Raw genomic sequence first — 21,607 nt, forward strand, 5'->3', positions numbered from 1 at the left:
AGGGACATACAATAGATGGATGCTTCAAGATTTATGGGTATCCAGATTGGTTTAAGAACAATCCAAAGGGAAAGACAGGAGTGAAATATGCTGCAAATGTGTCTGGAACAGGACAGTGTATTGAAGATGATCCTCTTGAATCATGTGAACAAGGACAGTTTAGCAATGGTGAGAAACCAGATTCTGAGATGCTGAATGCAGTGGTGCAGCAAGTAATGAAGGTGATGAATCAGAAACAGCAAGGTCAGGCAAGCAGTTCAAGTAATGCAGTAAGTATGAGCAATTTTGCAGGTATGGTCTCAACCTCAAATGCTTGTGCACTTTATGAGAATGTGGATAAAATTGGTTGGTTGATAGACTCAGGAGCATCTGATCACATGGCTAGTGATAAGAAACTATTTTGTGACATAAGAATTTTAAGAAAGCATGTTAATGTTGGAATGCCTGATGGAACAATTAGAAATGTGAAAGAAATGGGAACTGTGAAACTGAATGAACATATAATTCTTAGAAATATGTTGTATATACCTGAGTTCAAGCATAATTTACTGTCAGTGAGTAAGTTGATGGAGCAAACAAAATTGAGGGTGATATTTACTGATTATGGATGTCTATTTCAGGACCCTTCTAGTAGAGAGGTAGTTGGATATGGAGAGAAGAGTGGAGGTCTTTATAGGCTGAAGCTGGACAAAAATTCCGAGAGAACTGAAGTAAGAAGAAATGGAGCAGAGAAGGAGGAGAATAAGGCTAATGTAATGGCTTGTAAGAAGAAAGCTTTGAGTAGTAAATCTAGAAGAAATTTAGATTTATTACATGCAAGATTAGGACATACTTCTTTATCCAAGATGAAACATTTAAGCATTTGTGATTGTAATGGGGTTTCTGAATATTTTTGCGATACATGCTGTTTGGCAAAACACCACAAATTACCTTTTAATTCAAGTTCTTCAATAGCAAATGTTGTCTTTGATTTAGTTCATATGGATTTGTGGGGACCATATAGAACTAAGAATGTCACAGGGGCAAGTTATTTCCTCACAATCTTGGATGATTATTCAAGAGTGACTTGGAATTATTTGGTATCAAATAAGGAACAGGTAAAACAGGTGCTGTAAATGTTCATTGCATATGTGCAGAATCATTTTAATACTTCTATTAAAGTGATAAGAAGTGACAATGGAACTGAAATATTTCAGTCATAGTGCTCCACAATAATGAAAGAAAAGGGAATTTTGCATCAAAGGAGTGTTGCAGGGAACCCTCAGCATAATGGGAGAGTTGAAATAAAACATAGACATTTGATAGAGACAGCCAGGGCAATCAGACTAAATGCTGGCTTACCTAAGAATATGTGGGGAGAGTGTGTTCTAGCAGCAACTCATATCATCAACTTGTTGCCTAGTGCAGTATTGAAATGGGAGATACCCTTTGAGAGATTGATGAAGAGAAAAGCAAGATATGAGCATCTGAAAGTGATAGGGTGCTTATGCTATGCTAGTAATAGGCATAGGAAAGGGGATAAATTTATTGCTAAGGCAACTAGATATGTTCTGATTGGGTATCCAAGTGATCAAAAGGGATACAAAGTATTTGATCTAGATTCAAAGCAGATATTTGTATCTAGAGATGTAAGTTTCAAAGAAAATATCTTTCCTTATAAGCAAAGTGACAGAGAAAATGCTGAAATTCCTAGAAGCATTGATCTGAATTTTGACCGATTTATAACTTGCATGGATTTCATTAACTCAAGCCTACCACGAACATTTATGACAACAAATAATGATCATATATGGTTCCAAACGGCATTATATGACCTCAAGATGTATCCCTAGACCTGATCAATGGGCGGGCCGGGCCAAGTTCAGGCCGGGCCAAGGCATAAAAATATCAGCCCAAATCTCGGGTTGGGCCTAGCTTCGGGCCAAAATTTTCATACCCAGGCCAAACCCGCCCAAAATGGACGGGCCGCACGGGATTTTCGGGCCATTTTCGGGCCGGGCAAAAAAAAAGAACTAAAATAGCTTAAAAATGCATTCCCAAGCCCGCCCAAAAAAATAAAAAATTCGGGTCGAGCCGGAAAATGCTGCCCAAAACCCGCCCAAAATCGGGTCGGGCTTGTTTTGATCATCTCTATGTATCCCCTATAATTTCAAGACTTTTCGACACCGGGCTTCGAATCCTAAAAAATTTCTTAAAAATCGTGGATATTAGCCTTCAATTTTGAAAATTTTGACTTTTTTTCGCCCGAAAATAAAAATTGCTGAAATGTTTACCATGGTCCCGAATACTTTCCAGGAGTCCCATTGGGTGGGTGGAACCATCCAATTTGCCTTTAAACGACTAATTTACCGGTTTACAACTTGCATCGATTTCATTAACTCAAGCCTACCACGAATATTTATGACAACAAATAATGATTACATATGGTTCCAAACGATATTATATGCCACCGAGATATATTACCTAGAATTTCAAGACTTTTTGACATTGGGCCTCAAAATCTCCAAAATTTCTCAAAAAGCGTGGATATTTAGCCTTCAATTTTGGAATTTTTTTAACTTTTTTTTCGCCCAGAAATAAAAAATTTCGAAATATTTACCATGATCCCTAATACCCTCCTGGAGTCCAATTGGGTGGGTGGAACCATCCAATTTGTCTTTAAACGATCAATTTATCTATTTTTACTTGCACAGATTTCATTAACTCAAGCTTACCACGAACATTTATGACAACAAGTAATGATTATATATAGTTCCAAACGACATTATATGACCCCGATATGTATTCTTTAGAATTTCATGACTTTTAGACACCGGGCTCTGAAGACTCCAAAATTTCTCAAAAAGGTGGATATTAGCCTTCAATTTTTAAATTTTGTGACTTTCTTCGCCCGAAATAAAAATTGCCGAAATGTTTATCATGGTCCTTAATAACCTCTGGTTGTCCAATTGGGTGGGTGGAAACATCCAATTTGCCTTTAAACAGCCAATTTACCGGTTTACAACTTGCACCGATTTACTAGTTTACAACTGCCAATTTAATTAACTTGCATCGAACCTGACTTGAACCGAAATTGACCCAAACCCGTTTTAACCTCTCAAAACCCGAATTTAACCCGACTTGTTACGAACGTAAACTAAATTTAACCCGACCCGAATTTAACGCAATCTGTTACAAACCCGACTTGAATTGGTATTGACCTTACCCAAATTCAACGAACCTGACTTGTTATTGACCAAACCTGAATTTTACCAGACCTATTACTTACCAGACTAAAAAATTCAACCTTATCAGTTACTAACCCGACTTGAAATTAACACAACTTGTGATTGAACCGACCTAAATTCAACCCAAATTGTTCTTGACCTGATTCCAAATCACCTTAAATGCAATTTTGACCGCCTTATTATTGTTGATCAAAGCATTTTATCTAGGGAGACCAAGTCAGTCCAGACCATCAAAAGATCAGAAAGGAGCATCATCCTCAAATTTAAAAGTTAAATATAGTATATATTTGTTAAATGGTCAAAGGACATAATTATCTTCCTAAATTATAGACTATAGTTTCCTAGTATATTTCCATATATATTATAGTCAAAGGAAATAATTAGCTTGATAAAAATGATAATTATCCATTTATATATAGTTAGTTGAACTCGAGTATGACCTGACTTGGAAATGACCTGACCTGATTGTAACTTGCAAATTATTGATTTGAACATAACCCGACTTGAATTCGAGAATGACCCAACTTGGAAATGACCCAATCTGATTATAACCCGCAAATTATTGACTTGAATCGAACCCGAGAATGACCCGACCTGATTATACTCCGCAAATTATTGACTTAAACCGAACCCGACTCAAACCCAAAAATGACCCGACCTGATTCTAACCCGCAAATTATTGATTTGAATTGAACCCGATTCAAACCCGCGAATTACCCTTACCCGTTTTAACCTGAATTAAACCCGACCTATTGTTCACCCGATCCTAATGTAACCTAAACTAAACCCGACCCAAACCCGATAAGAAGTATGACCCGACGTGACCCGACTCAAGCATGACCGTACCCAACCCAAACCCGACCCGCATAGGTTATGGAATTAATCCGAATTGACCCAACTCGAGTTGACCCGGCCTACTTTTACCCGACCCAAATCCGACACGTTTACCCGAATTGACAGCTCTAGACACAAGTTACTCCTGTCGTGGACCTATATTCGGCCTCAGCCGTTCAGAGAGAAACTGTAGGTAGCTTTTTCGTTTCCCATGAAATAGGAGACTTGCCAAGAAACACGAGCCAACCTGAGAGAGAACGCCTAGTTAACTATAATACAAAAGATAATCTTTACTAATCAATATCTTCCCGAAATGTAATATATGATATATCTCAATAAAAACATAGTTTGTGAGTGAGCATAATTTTCATAAATGAAGATAGTATTTAATTCAAATGTTATTGTTTAATATATGTATAATTTAATCATCAATTTGTTCATGAGTTTTATTAATACGGAATAGTAAAATGCCTTTGTTTCTTAAAATACCATTCACTTTGCCTTTGTGCGGTTTTCAATCCTTTTTATTATATTTTATTTTATTTATTTATTTATTTATTTTACCATTTATACTTTTGACAATGTATAAGTAATGAAAATTAGAGAAAGTTGAGAAATGTATACAAATTAGTTACATTGAGGCGAATTGATAAGATCTCATATATATGCAAACTTATTTATTTTGTATAAATTATAAATATTGATCAAATTTAATTTATTTTGACTATGTGAATAAAAAATCAGTCAAACTTTTAACAGCAAAATTAGTATGTATGTGTATCATTATTCTTGATTATTGATCGATGATTGTAGGTGTACGCGTAACTAAAGTCACTCAATTGTCTTTAGCATTATTGGGTTGAACAGGATAGCTACAGGGTGTATAAAATGAGTGTGCAATTAATTATTGGATTTTGGATAAAATCTTGTCAATTCCTTCACTTATTAGATTGATAAAGACTACTATAGAAGTGTAGAGTGTTTAACGTGAACATGCAATAATTATGCATGAAAAGGTTGGGCGGAGTTTGAGCTTGGGTGCTGGGGAAGAGGCAAGGGCAGCGGAAGGGTGGGTTATGGGCTGGCCGGCTGGTTGTGGGTTGTGTTGGTGCTTTGATGAGGGCGGGTCGGTGCTGGTGTTGGTGGGTTGAGACTTGAGAGGTGTCGCTGGTGGTGGGTTGAGGGGGCTGAATGCTCAAGTGTTGATGCCGGATTTATGTTGGGATAATGGGAAGGGGAAAAGATTGGGTGGGGTCGGCGGCGGCTGGGTTGTCTGATGGTGGTGGGGGCTGGTGCGACTATGCTGGCTGGGAAAGGGAGTGGTTTCAATTTTTTTTTTTATAATTATTTAGTTTTTATTTTTTAATTTTAGTTTTTATTTGTTGGACCATTAAACGTGTGACATGTGGAATTTTTTTTTAAAAAATCACCACATGTTAATAGAAAACGGTCCTAAAAATTGAGATTATTCAGAAATAAGCTATAGTTGAGATTAATAAAAGTAAATGGCTCAAAATTGGGATTAATAATACCAAATTTTTCAAATATAAAATAGCCTTGATTATACATTTATATCATTCATTGGTTGATAAAAATTACCTTATAAAAGCTATAAATCGTGCACTATAGGTAGTTATGTTCGAGAAGGGGTATGTATAAGTGTCACCCATACCTGGTGCAAATTAATTCCACTTTGAAGGAGAGACGGATGAGATTCGAACCCGTGATCTTTGTGTCACGCTGGCTCCGATACCATGTTAGATCAGAGAACCAACTCAACCAAAAGCTTAAGCTGATGGTTGAGTCACAGGAATATGTTTTATACTCTATCATTAATATTTCAACTCCCATCCCCTAGTACTTAGCCGTTACGAAATATTATATTAAAGTCAATTAAATTACATAAAAAAAAATGAATTACATGAGAAAAAAAATTATAGTTCACTATGATTTTTCCTTGGGGGGTTTTTCTTGTTTCCTATAGGTTTTCTCTCTAGAGAGGATTTTTCTAGCCTCCATTACTAGTTTTATTTTATTTTATTTTATTTTATTTTTTTTATTGAAGGTTTTATTTCACTTTTCTCTTTTTCTCTCTCACTTTCATATCTTTTCGATCTTTTGGTCTCAATTGTGAACCTTTGTAGGGGCTTCCACCGGTGGTAAGCCAATTTTTTTTTAAAAAATCCTTTCAATAAATGGATCTTATCTTTAAGATGGAGGTTATTCGATTAGGCTTCATATTTTTTATTGGCTCATCTCAACTTCGTAGCATGAGCTTATAAAACCCTAAATCTTGTCGATTCCTTCACTTATTAAATTGATAAAGACTACTATAGAATTGTAATGTGTTTAAAGTGAACATGCAATAATTATAGGGCTTCAAGAGTAAAGCGTTTTCCATATTTTTCTTTTTAATCATTACTCCCTCCATTTTTAAATACTTGCTCCACTTTTCTTTTCCGGCCGTTTTTAAATACTTGCTCCATTTCCTTTTTTGGAAAGCTTTTACAATATTGAATTCAATTTTTACATTTAGTGGACCTAATATCATACTCTCTCTCCTCCTATTCTTTCACTACTTTTGAGTTTTATAATTTTTTATTCTCTCAACTACCCCACTATCTCCATATTTTATTACTTTTTTCAATTTCTCCTAAAACTCCGCGCATGGAGAATTGAAGCAAGTATTTAAAAATGGAAGGAGTATTCATTAACATATATTATGATCAGATTACTCTCACATTATTATTTACTTCATATATGCCTTTCAAAAAAACTAACAATAAAATAGTGAAATCAGTATTTTATTGAAGGTAAAACTATAAGAGATGTGAAAAGAAAGGAAATAATTATAGGTCTCACTTTTACTTTTAGGAAGGGTAATTTAATCAATTCAGATGGTGATTTTAGGAAAGAAAGGTTCTGTCAAAAAAAAAAAAAAAAAAAAGAAGAAGAAGAAGGAAAGAAAGGTAAAAAATGGGACCCACATACTGAAGATTCTAGCCAGATGTTAGAGTTGTAGTGTTAGTTAAACTTTTTACAATTTTGTGATGTAGTTTTCAGAAAAAAAATAAATTAATTGAAAATTATTTTCAAAACACGTGTTTTAATTGGTAGTTCTTAACAAAATTCCTTAATTATTATAATAATAATAATAAAAAGTACTTCTGTTTACATAAATTGCGCATAATATATAATGAATGTAATATTTGAGTTTGAGTGAAGATCATTAGAAGGGACTGAGATATAATTTTAAAATGTAATAATAGTTTGCCCAAAATGAAAGTGTAATAAATTGTAAAAAAAAAAAAAATTGCATTTAAAAAGTGTAACACATACAAAAAATGAAGAATCATAGGATGAATTTTCATAACACCAATTACTAGATAAGGTTATAGTTTTGAGAGGAGACGGACGTATTCCGTGTATCTTTCTTTCAAGTAATGACTTTGACACCGCCACAAACATTTGAGGAATTGTATGTAATCAGAGTCCACTACAGGGTTGTTGGTATAGCAGGATTTATCGACCTTGTACAGAAGAAATTGACACGAGATTATCAGAACAATGTTGTTGTTTCGCATCTTCAGTTGCTAGACAAGTTCTCCATTGTGTAAATCCAGGTTGTAATGGGCGTGGAAGATCTATTACCTCACAATCCAACATCGAAATCACACTTGAAATGCTCGGTCTGTTTTCAGGATATTCTTGCGCACACAATAGCCCTACGTGTATCGACTTCACAATCTCAACTTCGTAGCATGGACCGGAAATTGTAGGATCAATTAGGGAATGTATCTCATCCTCATTCCAAAGCTTCCATGCCTAATAAAAAGCATTACAGGAAGAGGATAAATTATGCACTGGAAGAGACTTAAAATTGTTAGGAAAAAGTATTTTTATGTGTGATTTAGCCATTTTTGGCGACTTACATAGCTTATGAGGCTCATGGAATCATCACGAATGCTTCCATTCCTTCGTCCACTTACAATCTCCAATAATAGCACACCAAGACTAAACACATCCGATTTTTCTGAAAATCGTCCATCCATTGCATATTCAGGAGACATATAACCACTGTACATTATGTGCGGAAATTAATTAGCAAAAGGGCTAACAAAGTCTTGGCCTGAATTATAAATATCTGTTCCCATTCATCCTATTATCAAAATAATTTGAGGAGATGAATGCTTACTAAGTACCGACAACCCTTAGAGTGTCAGCCTGATCTTGTTTGCCTCCAAATATCCTTGCCATCCCAAAGTCAGAAATCTTTGGATTGAGCTCTTCGTCCAAGAAAATGTTACTTGCTTTAAGATCGCGATGAATAATCTTCAATCGGGAATCTCTATGAAGGTAGAGCACACCTCTACATATTCCTTTGATAATACCATACCGTGTTTTCCAGTCTAGAAGCTCCCTTTGAACTGGATCTAAACAATGGACAGACACCGATTTAAACATAAGGTTAAAAGACCAAGCAAACCACTACATAAACTATATTAGTGATACATAAATATTAACCGCTTTGAATATCATTAACACCTTGAAACATACCAAATAGAAATGCATCCAAGCTTTTGTTTGGCATGAATTCATAGACTAACAACTTTTCATCTCCTTCTACACAGCAACCTAGTAGCCTAACAAGATTTTTGTGTTGAAGCTTCGATATTACAATAACTTCATTCATAAATTCTCGTTGGCCTTGTCCGGATGCTCTTGCAAGTCTTTTCACAGCTATTTCTTTTCCATTTTCTATTGTCCCCTAAACAAATTAGAAGGCCAGGCATCGTGCATTAAACTTGATTAATGGTCGTAAGTATGCTAACACAAAAATAAGTTGCATATCTTAAGCAAAATTAAACCTTGTAAACTGGACCAAAACCGCCTTGACCAAGCTTGTTCGTTATTTTGAAGTTATTTGTTGCAAGTACCAACATTTCAAATTTAAGCAACGGTAAATCTTGATATTCAGATTCACCAGTACTCCCACTATCTTCAATGATAATCTCCTTGCTCGTAACCTTATTGGCTGCTTGACAAACAACGAAGACGTTTTATATACATCTTAGTTGTCATTGCAACTTATGCAAGAAGTAGATCAAAATTCAGCATATGTAGGTACTATATACAGTTTAATTAAGAGGGAAATAAAGTTCAAAAGCGTCACCATATCTTGGACGATAGATGCACCTCCATAGAAAATACATGATGCCTATGAGTGCAGCTGTGCCGATAATCCCCACAACAACTATAACTCTCTTCCGGTGTTGAGTTTTATCTGCTTAAGAAAAAACAAAAAATTATGCATGCACTCCACCTTACCTTACTATTTCATACCTTACTTCATCTTATAGAAAAGAAATTGTCAAACTTATGTTAAAAGTCCTAACTTTTGCTAATTTTTATGTATATATATAGTGTCACACGCCATTGACGAGAACTTTCCTATATATAGTAGTAGTTATATTCCTATATACTCCCCCTTTCTCCCTCCATCCTTATTATAGTAGGGTCGGACTGTCAAAGTTGATACAAGAACAAAGAAAGTAATCAATATACAGTGCAAGACTGCAAGTATTTTCAAAATCTAAAGGAAAGTGTTATGACCACGACAATCTACCTGAGAGAAGGCTAGAATATTTTAGTACATACATTAACTACAAGGTTATACTTCAATACAGAAAATGTTGGTTTACACTTCAGTTATAGTGTAATCCTAATTCCTAATAAAAATGATGTCACTTTTGTAGTTCTGTCTATGGTATTGTATGAACCAAGTTGACTGATCAACTTGCACAATGCATGTTGTAGGAACATTTAAAAAGAAAAATATGTAATTGTAGAAATTCAATTCCAATCATGTACACAAATACAACGATCTAGTTGAATTAATTTAATGATTATTAATGATAAAGATTTGACACTTGCATGCCAAAACAAACGGGGCCTAAATAAAGTTATTGTTTTTCTAGTACAAAAAGAGAAGATACATACTCCGTATTTAATTAGAAAATATTCCATATCACCATATCAAATTCTAGTACGTACAATCAACTAAACTGCATATTTGATCACTTTCTGGCCAGTGTTTACTGCAATATTCATCTTCAATCTTAGTGACATGTTAACATCCAAGCAATCGCTAGACAGGGCAATGATAATGATTTTACATGTAAATTTGTACAAAATATTTTATAGCCAATATGGTATTGCTAGTAATACCCCAAAATATCTTGTTTTCTTCATATTATGAAGAAAAAACTAATGTTTGGGGGATTCATTACCACAATATAAACAAAAGCTTTTCATATATAAAGTATACAAAAACCCTCAATTTATGACCAATTACAATGCATACTGATAACATAATACCAGTTCATCACAACGCGCTTAACCCCCGATTCACCCCAAAAAATTAAAATTAGATAACCACAAAGTATGCATGAATGAACATACACTTACTATGGACCACTGACCACAAACTAATCTGACAAAATGGATTGCCACCCAATTTCCCACCTTCGGCTACCATCATCCCAGATATCCAGGGCAATAATTCCATTTAAACCTAACAAATAGTGTTCCAGCAATGGTTCACTAGCGACGGTGTATAATGTGTTAAGAGTATGTTCCTGATCGTTATAAACGATATGGAATGTCTCCCGGTACCCATTAGGCATTCCAAGAAACTGGCTACCATTCTATGGGCCAGACCGCCAAAATATTCTGTCACCATCACGAGTGATAAGTTCAGTATTTGGGTGTCGAGTCAATCCAATCCTAAATTGTCCAACTGATGGATCTGTAGAACTCTTCCATGATTGCAATATTGGTGTCTCATCCGTACCACTGCCAATTGAGAGATCAGTTATGATGCTTGTCTGTGGTAGCAACACATTTGTGAGATGCTCAAAACTCTGCCACAAGATCTTCCCACTAGCAGTTGAAAGCAAAACAAGGTTTCCGGTATCTAGAAGCTGAGCAACTGAAGAAGTGTTTGCCGGAAGAGATACATTTGACGACCAAAAGATCGTGTTTTGTCCATCTAAGAGTTGAAGATTTCCATCTCCAGATATTTTCAGCACCCCAGAAGTGTCAGTTATAGGGTTGTTCCTATTGGCCACCCATACAACTACTGTCTCATTCACGATATTATACCAAATTCCAACATAGCGATTTGTTGAATCATCGGTGCTGAAAAATCCAAGCCTGAAAGTGGCATTACTGGACAACAAGGTTTCTGAGTCTCTAAGAAATTCAGTGGTGGTAATATTGGCAGATGCTGAGATAAATTTCAAACAAAGACAACAAATGAATAGCAGAGTTAACATTGAAACATTTGCCATTACAATTTTATGTTTTTTATACCTGGTTATGGCCAGTTTGACAACGGCACGATTACTTAAGTACTCAAATATGTCGATGATATTTAATAAGCATAAATTACTTGTACTCAAATATGCATAAAATTCTCTTTGTCAACCATATGACAGTTGTACATATATGCTATACTTAATCTGAGGCATGTTGCAACTTGGACAAATAAACAATGGTATAAGTGTATAACATAAGTACGGAATTTTGAACATTCCTCATCATTACTTTTGATCTCCTTGTCATCCTAAACGAATTGTATTAGGAATATCTACTGTGTCTATTTCTGTTGAACAAGTAGACACAATTAGAAAATAGTAGCATGACTGTCAGCTATATCAGGATATTAAATTTGCAGAATTGCAGTTTTCTCATGTAGTTCCCCCAGTTATTTATAGCACTATTTAAGTAACAAAAGCTGCCATGTAACTAAAAAGCAATTTACAAAACATCCAATCAATACAAGACCTACTGTTATCTTAGAGTCATCATTAGAAATCCACTACATGGCTACTGCCATCTTGCCATGTCATGTAATTAACAATCCTTGTTTAAGAAATTTCTTATAGTTACCTCTAAGTACAATGCCATATGATCACACCTACCCCTTAGTGAAAGGAAATCACAAAAACACCCAAAAAAGTCATTTAAATGCTCATAATACTAATAATAGTGTATATATATCCCTAACGGTTTCTGTTAACTGAACTCCATAAGCCAATTAAGTCATAAGAGATTCATATATTAATAAGTATTTTGATGTAATTAGAGATGAAAAACCCTTAACCCAATGTGTTAGAGTGTTTATAGGCGAGTGAGGTAGGAGTTGGAAATCGTCAATTAAATTTTTTTTTGGAAAGTTAAGTAACTCATAGTTCTACATCAGCTATTGGAGAGGACTCATCAGAGAATTAACTTGCCTTACTTTGAGTGAAGCCAGGTTGCATTGGATGTGGAAGATCAGTAATGTTATTGACATGAAGCATGGACATCTTCGTCAAAATGGATGCTCTGATCAATCTTTCTGGGAATTCTTGCACACACAATAAACCCAACTGTATGCACATCAAAATTTCACCTTGAAAGGATGAATCAAAAATTGCTGGATCGATCGAGGAAAGCATATTGTTCTCAATCAATGATTTTTATGCCTAAAAACATTACACCAAATGTGTTACTCACAAAGACGCTCATTCAATGGAAATTTGTTTCAATTTCTATAACATACATGAATAGATGTTTAATTATCACAAATTCACAAGCACTTCGTTCATACAAACATTAGTGACCAAGTTCATGTTAATTTAACTATATTGACAAATTCGTGTCAATAGTTATAGTTGAATTATAGTTCATGTCAATGAATACAATTCTGTTTTTCGTAATTGAACTACATAAAGTACTCTATCTCGTCTATCTCTATTCTTTCACATCCAAAATCAAAATTTAATTACACTTAACTGTAATACATCAAAATTGACAGTTTTTCGAATCCCTTGCAATAGCAAACATGCAATTATCAATTAAACTCAAATAAGTGAATAAACTTACCAACTTTTTTTTTTTTTTTTTAGTAGTATGTATGGAGTCTTAAGTTGAGTTACTTTAAGACTTAATACAATTATCTAAATACCAACAGCTGCAATCAATTCACTTCATGTTCTACTTATAGAGCTAACAAAACTACTACTAGTTAATTCTTAATTTAACTTGTATTTGTTTACATAAGCAGAACTAAGGTAAATGGAACAATGACATATGAACTCCTTGTTTAGACGCATCCATTGCAATCTGAAATTATTATACTATTTGAAGGGTAAAAAGCAAGAAGATACAAGATTCGGTCTTATTGTGAAGGAACATTCTCCACTTGGCCAATTTGTGCACTTCTATTGAGAGTACTCTCACAAACTCATGTGGGTAGAAGGAGTAATGGCATGGCTCATAATTTAGCTAAGACTAGTAAGGATTTGGATGGAGGAGGTGCCTGATGGTGCTCGCGATGTTGTTGTTCTTGACATTTCAAGCTTAACTTAATAAATTATCTTTGCTCTTTGTCCCCAAAAAAACGAGTGACTTGAATTGCAACTCTTATTGAAATAGTAGAAAGAGGAGCCAGCTTCTCCGTAAGCGTTCATAGTTTCATATCCAGCAATTTCAGACAGGAGCCAACTAGTTCCATTGGTGAGTCTGCAGATTTAATCACTATGATGATACATACATATACTACCCCTTTGTTAGAGTTTTACAGTAATTTCTACTGAAATATCTATCATAAGGCTAGTCTATCCTCAAATACTTTTTTTTGAACGGCCTCAAATGCTTAATTCTGCATTAATATCCATTACCACTTTCGATGTGGTGTTGAGTAATAAAGATAATTTATGAAGAAAATATACTTTCTCTGTTCTTTTTACTTGACCCACTTTAACTTTTAAACTATTCACTAACCCACCTTGACCGTGTTTTGTGAATTATAGGTAAAGAAAAACATATTCATGTAGGATCTTGTTAGAATCGTCTAAATAAGTACTATCACAATATATAACTTTTATAATTTTTACTCATAGAGTATTAAAATTATTGATGGTTAAAATTGTGCATTGGCAAGCGTGATAAAAGAAACCGGTTAAGTAAAAAAGAACAAATGGAGTATATGATAAGAAACGTTTAACTATCATGGAACATGAGTCTTATCAATCGTATGCAAATGCATTACCAGACTACCAGTTCGTCAATCACAACATACTTTCACATCTGTAACCAAAAAAAACACACAAACACACACACAGAGATGAGCACCAGAAAGTATGCAAGCATATCCACTTAAGAGCGCACATACTACCGACCACTGAATGCAGTAAGAGAGACACAGTTTACAGATCCCTGTTCTTGGCTACTTTGAAGGATTTCATCAGTAGAATAAACTTTCCTGTGAATAAAGCCAGGTTGCGTTGGATGCGGTAGATCCATAATATCATAAAAATCAAGCATAGATATCAGCACTGAAATGGTAGGCCTATCTTCTGGAAATTCTTGCACACACAATAGCCCCAACTGTATACACTTCAAAATCTCACCATTAAAAGAAGGATCGAAAATGGTTGGATCAATCAATGAAAGCATATCATTCTCAGTCCACAATCTCCATGCCTAAAGTCATCAAAGCAAATGTATTAGCAATTAAGATATTAACCTGGTCTTTGCAAACAGAAATTAGAAAAGGGTTAAAAGTTTCAATGAGAAAAATGTTATCCCTAGTAATGTAACATACATAAGTTAAAAGGCTTAAAGACTCATTATTCAGAAAGCTACTATTTTTTCTGCCACTGACAATCTCAAGTAGTAGCACCCCCAAGCTAAAAAGATCAGATTTCTCTGAAAAGCGGCCTTCCATAGCATATTCTGGAGACATATAACCGCTGAAAACAAGTCAAAACTCAGTCAATTTCATCAATCTATGACAGAAAATTTCTTTAATGCATCTTTATGTGAAAGGGATTTGTTAAAAAAAAAAGCCATAATCTGTGTTAGGAAAGGAAAAACAATGCAATACATCATACTTTCAGTCATTAGACATAGGAGTTGAGTCAAATTTTCATTTACTATATACAATTAACATAAATAACAGACTGATAATAAGGATAAGTTGTAGATATGCTTACTAGGTGCCAACAACCCTTAAGGTATTGGCTTGATCTTGTTTGTTCTCAAATATCCTTGCCATTCCAAAGTCAGATATCTTTGGATTGAAATCTTCATCAAGCAAAATGTTGCTAGCTTTAAGATCTCTATGAATAATTTTCAATCTAGAATCTCTATGGAGATAGACGAGGCCTCGACAAATCCCACTTATAATATTGAAACGCTTCTTCCAGTCTAAATGTATTTTATGATGCGTATCTGATCAACAGATGTGTTAGATGTCAAAAACATCAAAAAATGCTCAAAAGTAACTGATGCTGCAAGGGAATTCAAATTTTATAAAATACATATTATTCAAGAAGCATACCAAAGAGAAGTGCGTCTAAGCTGTTATTTGGCATGTATTCATAAACCAGTAATTTCTCTTCTTGTTCTACACAGCAACCCAGTAGTTTGACAAGATTTTTATGTTGAAGTTTTGATATAACAAGAACCTCATTCATAAATTCTAGTAGACCTTGTCCTGAGGCCCTTGAAAGTCTTTTAACAGCTATATCTTGCCCATTTTCCAATTTTCCCTAAGGAAAAATAATCACACAACATTCAGCCTTAGCTTATATCCTATTCTATATACTGAATATTAATTTGCTCCAATCATTGTATACATAGTATAATCAATTTACTTACCTTGTACACCGGACCAAACCCACCTTGCCCAAGCTTGTTGATTTCTGAAAAGCATTTAGTTGCAACTTCCAAATCCTTAAAGGTAAACAGTGACAAATCTTTGAATTCAGCTTGATCCACTTCGGAATCAACAATTTGCGTTTCCACATTTGTAGCCTTTTTACCTGCTATGCACGGCAAAAAGAATAGCTACTTGTCAAAGGCCTCAAAGTTACAAGACAAAATTTGCAGACAAGGCATATGAAAAAAGAAGGGGGAAAAAAGGTCACCATATCGTCGATGCATCCATCTCCACAGACAGTACCCAAAGACAGCAAAGGTAGTTGTCCCAACGACTGCTGTGATTACAATAATTTTTTTTATATTGCTAGTATCACCTACAACAACAAAAAAAATCACATCAGCATCCACTATCAATCTCAATTAACTAATGCATTTGGTAGTACTTCATCATTTTACATTTACATTTGAAAAATGCCAGCTATATTATTCCTTTGCAATACTATACTACCCTTAACATATGATAATCAAGTGGGAGCTCACGATATATACTCCTACATCCCAAGTGTCCCAACAAACAATAGTTAACTCTCACCTCTTAACCATATGGTGCAACTTTTTACCAGCAATTTGGCTACGTATTTCTGTGAGTTAGAATCCCTCACCCTCAGAGTTAGGCCCTCCCGATGAACAATTCATCAAAAAATAATTACCTTCAACAATTAATATATAGATATCAAATATGAAAATTGAATTGCTGAAAATCTTCAATTATGAACAACACAAATAATGTTATTAGAGAGAAGTCATTTACTCATATAGAGGGATCACCTTGAGTTTTGCGAGGAGCATTAAAAGGATCCAGTTCTGAACTAGCCAAGCGAATGTACAGATCAACACCATCAGCGGAGTATACTTGTACGTCTACAATGTTTCCATATTTCCATACCATGCAACCAAATCCGTCTTCATACGCATAAGCTAAACATGAACAACTTTCCAAGCACTTACTTCTACATTTTTTTTTATCTTGTGGCAATTCAAAGCTGGGATTATGTGGCACCTTCATATGCTTAAGCCTTGAAAATCCATCCTCAATGCCTCCTGTAATGCCACATTGCAATGGTGTCATTCGGACACACCCGCTAGTCCAATTGCCTTTGCTCCATTCATCTGTATTCTTTGGCTTAAAGCCATTCAAGCAATTACAAATTGGTGAATCATTTGGGTTACAGCGCCCAAAAGGACCACACTTGCCGAATAAATCACACTCTGTCATGATGGACACCCAATTACTTTCCCACTTCTGCGTAACATCATCCCAATGCTTTTCAATAACATTTCCATCATGATTCAATTTATAATAAAACAGAAATGATACGTCTGCAACAGAGAATAATACGTTCAGTGTGTCTACATGGTCATTATAAAAGATATGGAATACACCTGTAGATGAATAAGGCACACCAAGAAAATGGCTACCATTCCATGGACCAGAACGCCAATGGATATTGTCACCATTGAGAGTGAAAAATTCAACATTTTTTGAGGGATCAAATAAATACTAAAGGGTCCATTTGACGGATCTGAAGCACTCTTCCAAGATTGTAGTACTGGGTTCCCATCCATACCTCTACCCAATGATGGGTCAATTGTGATGTTTGTCTGTTGCAATAACGAATCTGTGAGATGCTCAAAACTCTGCCAGATGATATTCCCACTAGCACTTGAAAATAAAACAAGGTTCCCGGTGTCTAGAAGCCGAGCAATAGAAGTACTGTTTGCATGATGAGATACACTTGACGACCAAAAGGTCATGTTTTGTCTATTTGACAGTTGAAGATTACCATCTTCAGATATTTTCAGCACCCCAGAAGAGTCGTTGATTGGGTTATTCCTGTTGGCTATCCATACTACATTATTCACATCAAATACCCCAAGATTATACCAGATACCCACATATCGGTTTGTTGAGTTAACAGGACTGAAAAACCCAATCTTGAAAACAGAATCATTAGATACTAAGGTTTCTGAGTCTCTAAGGAATTTGGTGGAGGTAATATTGGTAGCTGTTGAAAAAAATCTCAGATATAGAAAACAAATAAAAAATAGAGTAATTATTGAGGAACTTGCCATTAGAGTTTTTTTTTTGTTATCGGCAATTTGCCAAATGCCCACTCACATGGCAACATAACATAGTCAGTGAATTTCAATTTACATATAAAAGGACAGCTGACAAAATACTTATTTGCATAAAATACACATTGTCAAACTATATAAATTATGAAGCAACTTGCAACTTTGAACTAGTAAACAATGTTAGAAGTATTTAAAAACAATGGTAGAACCGTAGAAGTACATAAATCAAACATTCCTCATGATATATTTCATCTTTTTGTTGTAGTATTGTAGGTCTTCCATAATACCATGTCCATATTTGTTAAACAACTGAACAAAATATATAAAAGTAGCAGGAAAAGGAGCAGCAGCTATGTCTAGAAGAACACTCTGCAATTTTCCGTTTAATTTTTCTCTAATTTCCCTAGAAATTTCTAACGCTATTTAAGTGACAAATGTCACCGTGCAAGGGTGGTAAGCATGTTACAACATGAGAGATGCACAAATTATAAGGGGGTAAGAAAGATTGAAAGGGAAAAAAATCCGTATAATGAGAACAGAAATAGATACAACTATTAGCCAAATAATTTAATGTTGTATCATATTGCAGCCTTCCAAAAATAAAAACATACCAATTACAATAAAACAGGAGAAGTAAATGTTGATATAATGTACCTATAATGGGATAAGATAAAGCATAATACACTAATATTGCAACCTTTTTCTTTTTCTTTTTTTTTAAGGGAATTAATATTGCAACTTTTTATCGCTAAAACTTCAGATTTTAAATTGTGGTCTAAGTGGTTATTGAAGGATCATCAAATTTTGGCTGATATGTCGATATGATCAAATGAGTGTCTTAACCAGTTTTCTTTTTATAATTATCATATAAAATGTCAGAAAAAATTCTTTTGACACCTCATTTTTACCTCTTTAGTAAGAGTTATTAGTCTGGACAGTTGGATAGGTGTACAAACATTATCAAGTACATACCATGCTCTAAAATGATAGCTCACAAACCATTTTCAAACAATATAAACAAGTCAACATCACTTACCTATTACCAAGCCATATTTTTCAGACCACCATTTCAATACACAAAAATAAATAGTTTAATATTACACCTAAACTATTCTCATTGGGATTTTACATGCCTAACACAAACCTTTTATCTATTCCACTTATCTCTTTGTTCCTTTAATTAATTACATCTAGGATTCTTTTTTTAAACTTCCACTACTATACTGTTCTTAATATTATTAGCATCCAACTCAGTCCAAGTATTATTCTTTTCAGCAGAGTCAAACCCGCAAAAGAAAGAAACTCATGTTGAATCAACTATCGGTGTTGCTTTCACTAGAAAGTCACAACTTAGATTCAAAGATTCTCTAGACCACAACTTACAGATTAAATATTGCTTAAGTTGTCTTCTGCAGGCATACAAAAGTTTACACGAATTGGTACAATGAAAATATACTAGTACTAAAAAACTATGCACAATCCTTCTTCCTTTTAGTAAGATTTTAACCCTTATCAGTTTTCAGACACAGAGCCAACCCAAATAGGGGAATTAAGGTGCCCTACATGCTTCACAAAATACGACTTTTTCATACACACAAACTATATAAAAAATCTCTTCAGGATGCACATAATATCAACAACAGTAAGGAAAAAAAAAAAATGTGTTCACCATGGTTCTCGGCCTATTTGTGGGGAAGGGGGGGGCCCTCATCAGTAAAACTAACAATCCCTTGATTGAAGATAGGTTGCTTTGGGTATGGAAGATTAGTAATGGAATGAACTTAAATATAAAACTTAATGCCAAAATGGATGGTCTATCTTAGGGAAATTCTTACACACACAAGTACACAACAACCCCAACTGCCTATATTTAGAATCTCACCTTGAAAGGAGGGATGTTTGATGACTTGGCTCGATCATGAAAAGCATATTATTCTTGTTCCATAATTTACATGCCTAAAACCATTAAAGCAGATGTATTAGTCATGAAGGCACTCATTACTTCCTACAAGGACATTTCACTTTGAATAACATACATAGAGTTAAGAGGCGCGTATATTAATTTTCTAGAAAGCTACTGGAATTTCTTCCACTGATAATCTCAAAAAGTAGCACTCCAAAACTACTTCCATCAGATTTCCCAGGGGAGGAAAAAAAAAAGGTCTTCCAAACATACTCAGTAGACAGGTAGCCACTAGCCACTGCAAATAATTCAAATATCAAAAAATTTCACTGTGTTTAAGATCAATGATTGATACATATGAAGGTTATTATTACGCCAATAAGTCAAATGCTTACAAGATGCCAACTACCGTGAATTGATCTGTTTGGTCCTGAATACCCTTGCAATTCCAAAAGCTGAAATCTTTGGATTGAGCTGTTCACAAGCAATATGTTGCCTGCTTGTAGATCTCTATGAATAATCCTCAACCTAGGTCCTTATGAAGATAAAGGAGGCCTCAAGAGTCGAAATATCCCATCGATAATCTTGAAGCACTACATCCAGGCGTACGATTTTTGATGATCTAGACCTGGATCAACAAGCACAAGAACATGACAATATTAACTCAGATGTTGAATGTAGTAATTAGGTGAGACACTAAGACTCAGTCAGCTACGACACCAACCCGGCCCTCCCTGATGTCATCCATACTCTCCCTCTTCTCCATCCTATCTTCATTTCTATCTAACATCTGAGTTCATTTTGACAGCAATAAGTACACTATCACAATCACTACCATTCAGAACCAAAATTCAATTGCAGAATTAATTTCTAGTTCATCACCAATTCACCACCACCAACACCTTTAGTATATCAAAATTGACATTAATTCAGTAGCTTCATAAAAATAAAGCATACAAATCCAACTTTGCATTTGTTCCGAAAAATCATCACAAACAACCCAAATTCAACTCCAAATTAAACCAAAAAACATAAATTAAACAGCTTCAAATCAGCGAATAAACATAGTAAATTCAACAATTGGATTATTAAAAAAGAGATATTGGAATTAGAATTTCAAGTAATGGAAAAACCTGAAATCTCCTGTTAAGCCGATCAGAAAAGGGCAAATGCATCAATTGGCAAAATATTAAGCAAAATTGGGAATTAGTGGTATGAGAATTTGAACTCAATTTGGTCGGAAATTCTATATTGGGTAGCATGCACCGTTGATCAGGAAGAGGCGAAGATCCGCTGCCACTGGTTTCGCCGGCCATTAGAAATGAACAAACTCTGTTTCAGAACTTTCACTAAGAGTACTAATGCCCTTGTTACACAGGAGTATTCTTAAAATAATTTGTGAGAATTGGGTTGGGTATACATTCCATAAGGTTACGGGTTTCAAACCTCTTTCTATGTTTTGGTCTTGTTTGATTGACATAGTAGAAAATAAATTCTCCTGAGAAATTTTAATATATGGAAAACATGAAAAGGAATTAGATAAATATATTCGGTTGTCACGTGAGAATTCATAAATCATGAGAATTATGAACGACTAAGGGCTAGGGGTGGGTAATCAATTCTTACATTTGTAGGGAATGAAAATTCCCATAAATGGTGATTTCCTCTATTTTTACTTTATAATGTCAACCAAGTTACCAAACAACATAGTTAAAACAAAATTCATGGGGAATTTAATTATCTATGAAAATCAGGTGAACCAAACAACAAAGTTAAAAAATATACAAGGTGG

At 34.7% G+C, this 21,607-nt stretch overlaps 2 pseudogenes; both read right to left on the minus strand.

Moving 5' to 3' along the window:
• Positions 1-6,756: 6,756 nt before the first annotated feature.
• LOC110693371 lies at positions 6,757-11,403 on the minus strand (annotated as a pseudogene).
• Positions 11,404-14,075: 2,672 nt separating this feature from the next.
• On the minus strand, positions 14,076-21,270 carry LOC110693489 (annotated as a pseudogene).
• Between the last annotated feature and the right edge of the window lie 337 nt (positions 21,271-21,607).

The sequence above is a fragment of the Chenopodium quinoa genome, unplaced genomic scaffold (assembly GCF_001683475.1).
Source record: "Chenopodium quinoa cultivar QQ74 unplaced genomic scaffold, ASM168347v1, whole genome shotgun sequence".
Taxonomy (NCBI): domain Eukaryota; kingdom Viridiplantae; phylum Streptophyta; class Magnoliopsida; order Caryophyllales; family Amaranthaceae; genus Chenopodium; species Chenopodium quinoa.